The 12,326-nt window shown below is 37.9% G+C and overlaps 1 protein-coding gene and 1 pseudogene across 8 annotated transcripts in view; one reads left to right on the top strand and one right to left on the bottom strand.

Annotated features, from left to right (window-relative positions):
- The window catches only part of KIAA0825 (KIAA0825 ortholog), a 393,004-nt gene that overhangs the window by 9,068 nt on the left and 371,610 nt on the right, over positions 1 to 12,326 (top strand). For 7 of the 8 annotated variants that reach the window (XM_034656501.1, XM_034656500.1, XM_034656502.1 and 4 more), the window contains one exon: positions 8,880 to 9,028. The exons of the other annotated variant lie outside the window; for it this stretch is intronic. The gene's annotated coding sequence lies outside the window, so the exon portion shown is untranslated. The remainder of the gene's footprint in view (positions 1 to 8,879; positions 9,029 to 12,326) is intronic. 8 annotated transcript variants of the gene reach the window in all.
- LOC109490280 lies at positions 4,015 to 4,606 on the bottom strand (annotated as a pseudogene).

Here is a 12,326-nt window from a genome sequence, read left to right as displayed (position 1 = left end):
TATGAGGGAGAGATGTTTACATTCCCACTAGCAGATTATGAGGGCTTTGATTTCTCCACATCTTCTCGGATCCTTGTTACTGTCTGTCTTTTGATTATAGCCATTCCAGTAAGTTGTGAAGTGGTATCTTTTGTGGTCTTAATTTGCATTTATCTAATAATGCTGAGCATCATTTAACTTGTTGGCCATTTGTATACCTTCTTTGAAGAAATGTCTATTCAAATTCTTTGCCATTTTTAAATTGAATTACCTGCCATTTTATTGTTGAGCTGTAATAGTTCTTTATAGATTCTGGGATGCTGTTCCCTTATCAGATATTTGATTCACAAACGTTTTTTCCCATGCTGTAGATTGTTGTTTCATTTTATTGATGGTGTCCTTTGAACCACAGATTTTTAATTTTTATGAAATCCTGTTTACCTATTTTTTTTTCTTTTGTTGATTATGCTTTTGGTGTTTTATTTAAGAAATCATTGCCTAACCTAAGGTCAAGGAGAGTTTTACCAGTGACTTTTAAAAAAAATTTTCTATGCTTAAGTGCTTATATTTAGGCATTTGATCAATTTTGAGTTAATTTTTTTATATCTTGTGATGGAGGAGTCTGACAGTTCTTTTGCATGCTGGTATTCAGTTGTCTCACCAACATTTCTTGAAAAGACTTACCTTTACCTATTGAATTTTCTTGAAATTCTCATAAAAAATGAACTGGACATGTATGGGTTTATTACTGGACTATAAATTCTATTCCATTAATTATATATCTATCCTTAAGCCTATCCTATCACACAGCCTTGATTACTGAAATTATGTAGTAAGCTTGGAAAAATGGGATATATGAGTTCTCCTTGTTTTTTTTCAAGATTGTTTTTGCTATTCTGGGTCCCTGGCATTTCCGTATGAATTTTAAGATCAGTTTGTTAATTTCCGCAAGATAAGCAGCTGAGATTTTGATAGATATTGCATTCATTCGGTACATTCATTTGAGAGGTATTGCCACTTTAACATTATTATATCTTTCTGGAGCACCTGGGTGGCTCAGCTGTTGGGCGTCTGCCTTCGGCTCAGGGCATGATCCCAGGGTCCTGGGGTCCAGGCCTTTGTTGGGCTCCTTGCTCAGTGGGAAGCCTACATCTCCCTCTTACCCTGCCCTTGCTTGTGTTCCCTCCCTCACTGTCTCTCTGTCAAATAAATAAATAAATAAAATCTTTAAAAAAATTATTATATCTTTCAGTCCATAAGACATGGACTTTTCATTTATTTAGGTCTAAGTCAGTTTTTTGAAACGCGGTTTTGTACTTCGAAATCAATGTCTTGCCCTCCTTTTGTTAAATTTTTCCAAAGTATTTTATTCTACTTGATGCTGTAAATGGAATTGTTTTCTTAACTTTTTCAAATTCATTTCACTTCAGTGCTAGCATATAGAAATACAGTTGATTTTCATTTATTAGTCAGATGTCTTCCAAACTTTGTTGAATGTATTTGTTAGCTCCAATACTTTTGATTTTTTTTTTTTTAATTCCTTAGGGTTTTCTATGTACGAGATCACGTCATCTGTAAGTGAAGATAGTTTTACTTCTTCCCTTCAAATCTGGATGCCTTTTATTTACTTTTCTTGCCTAATTGCCCTGACTAGAACTTCCAGTACAGTGTTGAATAGAAGAGTTAAAAATGGATCTTCTTGTCTTATTCCTGATGTTAAGGGGAAAGCTTTCAGCCTTTTACCATTAAGTATAAGGTCAACTGAGGGTTCTAGTCCTCGTTTGTGGAGTGTTTTTCACCATGAAAGGGTACTGGATTCGACACATTCTTCTTTCCATCTATTCAGAGCATCATGTAGTTTTTGTTCTTTATTCTGTTAATAAAGTGTATTACATTGATTCATTTTCTTGTGTTGATTCAACCTTACATTCCTGTGATGAATCTTACTTAGTCGTGGTGTATAATTCTTTTCACATCTTTTTGGATTCAGTTGTCTCTATTTTGTTGAGTGTTTTTGCCTGTATATCCATAAGGGCTATTGGTTTATAGTTTTCTTGTAATGCTTTTGTCTAGTTTTGGTATCAGGGTAATACTGGCATGAGAGAGTGAGTTGGGAAGTGTTCTCTCCTCTTCTATTTTTTGGAAGAATTTGTGAAGGATTGATGTTAATTCTTCTTTAAATATTTGGTAGAATTCACCAATGAAACCACCTGGCCCTGGGCTTCTCTTTGGGGTAAGGTTTCTGATTATTTTCAGTCTCTTTGTTATAGATCTATGCATAATTTTTTAAAAAAATTTTCAGTCATTTCAGTACTTGGTGTCTTTCTAGGAGTTTGTCTATTTCGTCTACATTATATAATTTAATGATATACAATTATTTATAGTATCCTCTTATAATCTCTTTATTTCTCTAATGTTAGTAATGTCCCCGCTTTCATTCCTAATTTTAATAATTTAAATCATCCCTCTTTTTGGGAGGCAGTCAGTCTAGCTAACGGTTTGTTAATTTTGTTCACCTTTTCAAAGATTCAACTTTAGTTTCATTGATTTTTCTCTGTTGTTTTTCTCTTCTCTTTTTATTTACTTCAGATCTAATCTTTATTGTTTCCTTCTGCTTGCTTTGTGTTTAGCTTGCTCTTTTTCTATTTTCTGAAGGTTGAGGGTTAAGGTATTGATTTTAGATCTTTTTCAATATAGGTTTTTAGTCTGTAGTTTTGTTTTCTTGTGATGTATCTGTTTGGCTTTGTTAGGGTAATACCGCCATTATAGAATGAGGAAGATTTCTTTCCTTTGTTTTCTGAAAGAGTCTGTGAAATGTTCTATTATTTCTTTTTTTTTTATTTCATAGAATCTACCATTGAAGCCTTTGGGACTTTGCTTTTCCTTGTGGGGAGATTTTGAATGATTATTTCATTGTCTTTACTTGTTTTAGGTCTATTCAATTTTCACATTACTTCTTAAGTCAGTTTTGGTCATTTATGTCTTTCTAAGAATGTGTCTATTTCATCTTTGTGTCTAATTTGTTAGCATAAAATTATTCATTGTGTTGTTACAATCCTTTTGCTTTCTGTGGGTCAGTAGTGACATTTTCATTTGCTATTTTGGTAGTTTGTGTCTTTCTTCTTCCTTTAAAAAGATTTATTTATTTTAGAGAGAAAGAGAGTCTGCACGAGCGGAAAGAGGGGCAGAGGGAGAGGGAGAGAATCCTCAAGACGATTCCCTGCTGATTGTGGAGCTTATGTGGGACTTGATGATCTCACAACCCTGAGGTTATGACCTGAACCGGAATCAAGAGTCAGTCATTTAACTCACTGAGCTACCCAGGTGCCCCTGTTTTTTGTTCTGTTCTGTTTTGTTTTGTTTTTTAATTCTTAATCAGTCTTGGTAACAGTTGGCAATTTTATTGATTTTTTTCAAAGAACCAACTTTTGACTTTATCTATTGCTTTTCTCTTTTCTGTTTCACTTATTTTTGCTGTAGTCTTCTGTGTTGCCTTTCTACACTGCTTTTTTTTTTTTTTTTTTAAGTTTGAACTTGAGTAAGACATTTATAAAAACCTAGACAGGGGCAGTGTCCTCCCAAGCCCAGGTGCCATTAGGCACAGCACAAGAGACTAAAAACTCAATAGGGCGGAAGGCTGGACACTTGGGGTTTGGGAGTGTAGGCAACCCACATTTGGCTCAGGGATTTGGGGAGTAGAGTAAATAAAACCTACTTGGAAAAGAATTGGGGAAGAAAATTGCCTTCTGCAGGGGGAGGGACAGGAGAGAGAGGGCCAGGGGCAGGAGCATTTCATATCACTAACCTAACTTGGAAAACTGCAAGGGACCATCTTTAACTGGTCTTAAGAGGAAGGCCTGATGGATGATGGGAGAATCCACAGAAGAGAAAAGGAGAGTGCATGTGGCTGGGAGGGGGCAATAGCCCCTTCCTTTTTGGGCACAGAAGGCAGCCAGGACACCAGGTCCAGGCAGTGACCTCACAAGGGCCGCACAGTTTTTGCTGCTTACAGATCCCTCACTTGCCCTCACCCAGCTACTCATTCTGCTCGCTGGCAGGTGTAGGGCACTCTCCTGCACCGAGGGAGTGGATGGCTCTGCAGCCTGGCGTCCTGCCTCTTCTGTGTCCCCTCCCTTGGAGGCAGCACTAGCTTCTACCCCCTTGGCCTGGGGCTCCTGGCTTTCAGGGGGGACAACAGCCTTCCCTTCCTGGGCTGTGCCTTCCTCGCTGCAGGCACTGATCTCCCCCTGCACCTGCTCTTCGTCTGTGGATGAGGAAGCAGATGAATTATCCCCACCCTCCTTCTGATTTCTCTTGAAGGACAGTCCACTCAATTTGAAAGGCTTCTTGAAAGAGAATTTCTTCTTTTTGGGGGTCTTCTTGGCTGGGGCATCCCCCTTGACTTCAGCGCCCTGGCTAGGCGGTGCTGGCTTGATGGCATCGCCAGTAGCCCCTGCCGCCTCCTCTGTTCTGTTCACTGGGGGCCACTACCCTTCACCCTTGGGGTATAAGTCTCCATTGCTTTTCACCTGGCCATTCTCCTGTCCTTTGGCCTTAGCTGAGGAATGCCTGCTGCCTCCTTGGTGGTCACGTCGCCCCATGGAGCTCTGGAGCTCTGGCTGCCCATGATGGGGGGTCTTCTGGGGTGCCCAGAGCCATCCTGGGCTCGAGCCACATGGGATAGTTGTGCCAGGTGGGCCTGGTCGGCGGATGGGTGGGGCTCGCACCTGAGCGGGAGGGGGATGGGGTAGGGAGGAAACGAGCTGCCCCCCCTCCGGCACTGGCGCCAACCCGCAAGCTGAGCCTGCCCACGCCACAGTGCCCTATACACTGCTTTCTGTGTATCCCATAAAATGTGACATGTTGTGTTTTGACCATCATTCAGTAACAAATTTTTTTAATCCCTGTGATTTCTTTTTTGACTTATTTAGAAGTGTATTCTTTAACTTCCAAATATTGAGAATTTTCCAAGATTTCTTTCATTTATTGATTTCTAATTCTGTTCTACTCATAGAACATACTTTTTATGATCTTATTTAAAATTTATTGAGACTTATTTTATGACCTGGTATGTGGTCTATTTTAGAAAATATTTTTTGGCATTTGAAAAAAATGTGTATTGTGCCATCATCGCACGGCTATATGAGAGTTATGTTGAATAGGTGAATAATATTTTCTAATACTCTTGCTGATTTTCTATCAGTTTTTAATAGGATACTATTCAAATATCCAACTAGCACATTCACATTTGCTCTATGTATGTAATTATTTGACCTAAGGAATACATGACTAGCTTGTTCCTCTCTGGTATCCATTGCACACTTTCTCAACCTTAGCCAAGAATATGTCTGCCCCAATTATGACCATGACCTTGAACTAATGGAGCTGTTTCCTCTCCCTGCTTGCTGATTTCTAAGATCCTCACTTCCACTGAAACACTGTTGGAGGTGAGCATAACCTGTCACTAAAGTTCAAGTTACCCCCTTTGACCACAACAAAGATGTTTCCAGTCTTTTTTTTTTTTTTTTTGAGATTTTATTTATTCCTTTGACAGAGAGAGAGAGAGCACAAGCAAGGGCAGCAGCAGGCAGAGGGAGAGGGAGAGGGAGAAGTGGGCTCCCTGCTGAGCAGGGGGCCTGATGCGGGGGCTCGATTCTACAACCCTGAAGGCAGACACTTAACCAACTGAGCCACCCAGGTGCCCCCAGATGTTTCCAGTCTTAATGATGTTTCCCACCCTGGAAGAACGGCTGTACTGACTGAACTGGTGGTTGATGTTGATGAGAGAGGCCAGACCAGAATGTGACAGGGTCCCAGTGTTCTTATCTGAAGTTTAACAGTCTTTCAAATAAGCATGCTTCTCAAATTGTTATATCCCTTTGGTCAGTTTCTAGAGCACTGAAATGATTGTATTTGTTATTTTTGTCTGGCTCTTTAGTTTCTTTTTGAAGAATATTTGCTGATTGCACTCAGCCGTAGCTGGAAGTCCTACTTCTGGTTTTGTATTATGTATACATTGTTTTTCTTTACTCTCTGACAGTGATGGAAAATTTACATGTTCTATTAATTACTTTTGTGTCTGTTTTTCTTGGGGTAAGATTTGTTTTATATTGATCTCCAGTGTGGAAACAAAAAAAAAGATTTTCTTCAGATGCCCAGTGGTTCTTGGCTGTGCATTCATACTAGAAAAGAGAAATTCAGGTATGCTGGAAGTCAGCTAAAGGCCTGAACGAGGGCAGCTTTTCATTGGGGCATCCATACCCATTCTGCCTTTCCTCGTTTTCCAGACTGTTAATTCATTTCTTCAAACACAGCACTTATCCCATCTACTTATTTTTTTTTTCTTATTCACAGTCAGATATTTAACTATGAAAGACAAAGTGCATAGTTGCTTGTACAAAAAGGTAGGAGAGGGAAATTCAGGGTATTTTAGCTTCACTTCTTACTCCACATTTCTGTCAGGGATATCAGGTCATTCCTTTAATTGCAGCACACGTTCTAGAGTTTGACTTTTCCTACTGTCTTTTTTCCATGAATGCTCTTCCATCTGTTACTTTGTATGCATTTGTAATGGTGACTTTCTCAATCTCGTCATTGTAATGGTTTACATCCTCTCCCCCAACCAACACATACCTTTATTATCTTTTAAGGGGGACTCTGGGGGATGGGGGAGGGAAAATGCATGCTGATTGATCTTCCTAACCAAAAATAATGTCCACATATTTTTAAATTTTTTTAAAGTAAGCTCTACCCCAACGTGGAACTCAAACTCAGGACCCTAATATCAAGAGTCGCATGCTTCACGGATGGAGCCAGCTAGGCACCCCATGTCCACATATTTTTAAACAGTTGCAGTAGAATGCGTGCACGCTCTCTGGGGTCCTGTTTTCACTTCACCATTTAAGCATTTTCTGCATTGCTGTAAGTCTTTATAATTACTGTTTGTAGTGGTACATGAACACGTTTTTAAAGAAGCAGTTTGTTGTGTTTTCATGATGACAGTGGTTATTACATTTTAGTTACTACCTCCTCTTTCTTTACCCTTCTCTCCATCCTTGCCATCATGCCATTTACCTTTCCTCAGGTAACCAATGATAACAACATTGACAGTTTGTGAAACAGGAAATCTTTGGAGCAGACCGGCATCATCATCAAAAAGGCAATTTCAGTTATTTATGGGTTTTCCAAGAAATCTTGTGATTTTAGCTATGAAGTGTAGATGACATAGTGTATCTCTCTAGTGGCATCCTAGCTTGGCATCTTCATCTTAGTTCTTAGGTGGAACTGAGCCATTTCTCCCTTTATAATTCCTGTTTCCCCTTTGTTCAAATTCAGTTCCCAGAATGGCCAAGTTGACTATGAGGGTATTTCTGATGAAATAACGACTAGACGTCAGTTTGAGTTAGTGGATGTTAGTAACATTTACGCGCTTGCATATTAACCACAAGAGAAAGGCAAGAAGTATGAGGACAATCAAGAAATGTCAAAAGAGGGGCGCCTGGGTGGCGCAGTCGTTGGGCATCTGCCTTCGGCTCAGGGCGTGATCCTGGTGATCTGGGATCGAGCCCCACATCGGGCTTCTCCGCTGGGAGCCTGCTTCTTCCTCTCCCACTCCCCCTGCTTGTGTTCCCTCTCCCTCTGGCTGTCTCTCTGTCAAATAAATAAATAAAATCTTAAAAAAAAAAAAAGGAAATGTCAAAAGAAATATTTGGAAGCTTCTTCATAGTGGTTTTCTAGTCAATGGAGGCCTAACCAAGAGATCAGTTTTGCTGATTAAAGATAACAAGAGTCTTTTCTATTAAATAATTCATTTATTGTTTAACTTTTTTCTTTTTGTAAGACAATATAAAGAATTAAAAGCATAGGTTTTGAAACAAAGAAGTAAAACTCTATTTGTGCATGATGTAAAACTAAAGAAAAAATATAAGAGTTTGGCACATATCCTGGATAAGAATATCAGTATACAAAAATTATACAAATACATATTTAAACAAAAAATTAAAACACTTTTGCAAAGAGATACTGTTTATGCTAACATTGAAAATATGAAGTCCCTAGGAATACATCTAACATAACAACCGATACGTGAAACTCCCATGGGGAACATAGTAAGGCATGATTGTGTGACAATAAGAACTCAGTAAGTGGAATGATACACCATACGCATGGCTTGCAAAACTCAACGTTTTACAGATGCTCAATTTAATCAACACGGTCTCAAATTCCTGTCTCATTTTGATGGTGAAGGGGGAATACTTGGCAGTAGATTCTAAAATTATATGGAAAGACAAAGGGCCAGTCGTCAAGAATAGCAACAGTGTACTTTGATGGAGGGAAAGACAAATAGACTGGCGAAAGTGTGGTCCATGGCTCCACAGTATTGGTGGCCTTACCTAAAAGCTTCTTAGAAGTACAGAATCCCAGGCTCCAACCACTGATCAACTGAATCAGAATCTATTTTAACCGGATAATCCAGAAGAGTGAGAAAAAAACTGGTTTTAGTAAACTATTCTGGAAACTAAACTGGTCACTAAACAGGAAAAAAGGAATTGTATCGAAAGGCATTGCTTGTTTTATGTGCTGCATCCCTCCTTTACTGTGTATAATCTACATTTATTAAGGAACTTTGGAATAATCGGTGGAAAGGAAAGGAATGTTTTGAATGTACATTTTCCTAGGTGCCTCTGTTATTCATGTGCCTATAATCTATGGATCATCTTGTTAATAAGCTTTTCTTAGATACCCCAACTTTAGCATGTCTTTATATATTTCCAGCAACTCTCGACTCATGCCTGTATGTCAGAACTTAATGATAGCACTGTCACTACCAATGTAGACAAGTAATGTGACTATACCCCCTCAATTGTGACAGTGTTAAGTTTTATCTAATTATTTTATAGGCATGTTTTGGATCTGTTGGAAAAAAAACTCAGCTGAAGATAATAAAGAAAGAGCAGCTCTTTTACTGACCACTTGGAAGGAAATAATTTTCCACTTATTTGGGATTAGAAGACCAGCTCATTCTTTGAGTCTTCTGAAACAAAATTAGGTAAGAAATGTTTTTCTTCATATTTTGAATAATTTGTTCTCTGCCTGCTTGGTCTCCTTGAAGGCTTCTATAATTCCATGCCTTTGGCCTCCAAGAGAAATACAGTTAGCATTTTCCTTGAGGAAGTTACTGTGCCAGCCAGCTGTCAGCCTTATGATGGACCTGATCTCCAATGTCAGGGGAAGCACAATTCAATTTTAAACTAAGTCTTCTGCACAACAGTGCAGCAGGGCTGCCAGCATCTCTTTTTATATACCTTTCTTTGAAATTCTGCCTTCTACCCAAACAGTATAGTTTTATTTTTAAATCCTTTGTGTGAGATAAAACCACCACTAACTGACTTTACTTGTCTTTAGTTAAAAATCAATGAATCGAATGAAATAATCTGTATTTCTGCTCCTCTTTCTCATTTCTAGAAAATAAAGTACCCCTGCTTGTTTAACTTATGACTTGTCTAAACATGTTGAAAGCATTGACTATACGGCATAACATTCAGACTCTGAAAGGGAACTGTGACAAGTTCAGTCTAAAGGGAAAAGAGGAATAATTTATAAAAGGTGCTGCAGATAATGATGCCAGCCAGTTATTTTAAAATGCATCCATCTCACCTTTTAATGAATTAGATTTGTCAACAGCAAATGTTTTATGCACCACTTCTAATAAAGTGACATGCTAGGAATGCAGCGCTTTGAGGTTGGCTTCTTCAAAGCTTTAGGAGTATCTTCAATTCAAAGTTTTTTTTTAAATAATAGATATTAAAAAGTATATTTAAATAATATTAAAGTTGTGACACAAACACCAAATGACAAAATTCAGGAGTTTCAAAGCAGACACTGACATGCCATCACTGTATTCACATAGAAACTGTTTTTTAAATTAGGAGTGCAAGAGACTCATTTGGGGATTGTGTGTCATTTTAACTTTAAATTCTCTTGTTGTTTTGGTTGGTGTCACAACCTTAACATCAGCTTTTCAAATAGGTTTCTACATTTCCTTTGGTTGGGTCATTAAAAAATGCATATGATAAACCTAAGAGGCAGAAATAGGTCACACTGAAGTGGAATTCCTTGCTTCTCTGCTGTGGAAAGACAGGTAATACCCACTCCGTGAGTGGAAAAGTTAGCTCAGGCATTTTCGTAAATTTCTGGTTTTTCAGGAATTTGATTCAGACCAGTATACACCGAAGCAGCAAGACATGAGATATTGATATAATTCTGTTCATAACCTGTTCTTCTTGTACCTCTCATCCTAACCATTGGATCATGTTGTTTATCACCTCTCTAGCTGTTGAAAATCACAATTCCCATGCTTGATATTTTTTTCACTAAAAGTACAAGTTCACCCTGATGGTTATTTCATTTGAACAATCCTTATTCAGTGTACTTGAGTATATGTAAAGCCTGCCTTATAACTTCATGTTGTAGTCCTTTATAAAACACTTCTATGCAGATTTTCGGGGGGGGGTGCGAAATCTTCTTTTTTTAAAGTAAACTTGTTACAGAAAGTAAAATGTAAAGTAAAATCTGATATGTTGTGTTGTGTGTTAAAAAATGTTCTAGTACCCTACCACTCATTAAAGGAGCAACCAGGAGCATTCTGCAGGGAAATAGCAAAAGGAGAAAGAGGAGGGAAACAGTAATCTATTCACCCACATTTCTCTCTTTTCCTGGATTCTTAATTGTCATGATCTCACAGCTCATGTCTGCAATGTCTATGCTGAATCTAGTTTTGGTTTTTTTTTTAAAGATTTTATTTATTTATTTGACAGAGAGAGAGAGAGCATGTGAACATGAGAAGGGAGGAGGGGAAAGGGAGAAACAGGCTCCCTGTTCATGACCTGAGCTGAAGGCAGACACATAGCTGACTGAGCCACCCCAGTGGCCCTATGCAGAATCTAGTTTTAATTTAGAAAAATAAACATATTAGAATCTGTCCCATAGTTGTCTTTTTCATCACCTCTGTTAGAGATACAAAAGATTAAAAGAGAAGCAAATTACCTATTGATTTTTTCTTGCTGACTCAAAGATACTGAGCAACCTAAAATACCCATGTCTCATCTCCTCCTTGATTGAACCACCAGGTTTTACCCTTTCTGGTTTTTATCAGTGACTGAGCAAATATTAATCTTTGTTTTCTAGTGTACTGCACTCCATTCCCTCTATCTTTATTTTTCAAGAGTGTTGAATTTTAGAAATTTTTAATAGTTTTCATATGGGATGATGCTATGAAATTTTATCTTCACTTCTAGTCTGAACTTTACTTTTCCTACCCACTGGACCCTCCCATATCACATCATTATTAAATCATCACAATTCCGACAAGTAATATTCTTTCTAAGGCCATTTTCAACAACAAGAAGGAATTACGCTGCATTGTGTAGTGGTTTGAAAATGTGTATATTTGTGAAGGTTTGGGCTAAATCCTTTAAATTCATTTAAACTATACTAGTGGCCTTATTTGAACAACTTTTTTTTTTTTCCCCAGAATAACAAATGGCCCCCACCTTTTCTTTGGTTTTATTTTCAAGTAATCTCTATACCCCAGTTGGGGCTCAAACTCAAAAGCCCGAGATCAAGAGTTGCATGCTCCACCAACTGAGCCAGCCAGCCACTCCTAAACAGATTTTTAAAAATATGATTATTGTTCATATTAATACTAGTTATGATTTCGATTTGATAAAAATGAAAAGTTTTAAACAAAAATGGCTGTTTCGAAATTCAGAGAAAGCTATTCAAATAAATGAATTAGAGCTCACTGTATACCTGCGATATAAAAAAGGTTTCTGGCATAGAAACAAAATATTCTTTTTAAATATTATAGGCCAAGCCAGCTTCATGCAAATTCATTTAGAGCAGTTTCAGATTTATGTATTTAATAAAGCTGGGTAGTGGATCTAACTTACGTATTTTATGTCCTTCAATGTACAGTGATGTTCTAGTGACTGCCTGGGAAAGAATGATGAAATTTTATTTAGTGTTTCTGCTGTATCAGTCAGTTCTATAAGTGACTTTCTAATGGGTTACAATATATGCTTTTAATAGTTTTCTGTAATATTAAGTGTTAATATTTATTGAATGCTTTCTATATGCCAGCAACTATTCTACATATTATCTATGGATTTTTCTCGTGTAATCCTCATAACACTTTAATGATCTCGCTATTTTACAGACGTGGTAGAGGCTCACAAGAAGGTTGCAAAACTAGTAAGTAATGGTGCTAGAAGTCACACACCAGCAGTGTGACTCCAAAGCTTGCATAGCAAACCCTCACTACCCAAAATGTGGTCCCTGGGCCACAG

This window comes from Ailuropoda melanoleuca, chromosome 3 (assembly GCF_002007445.2).
Source record: "Ailuropoda melanoleuca isolate Jingjing chromosome 3, ASM200744v2, whole genome shotgun sequence".
Lineage (NCBI taxonomy): Eukaryota > Metazoa > Chordata > Mammalia > Carnivora > Ursidae > Ailuropoda > Ailuropoda melanoleuca.
Note: the sequence above shows the minus strand (reverse complement) of the source record. Positions and strands in the feature narration are given on the sequence as shown.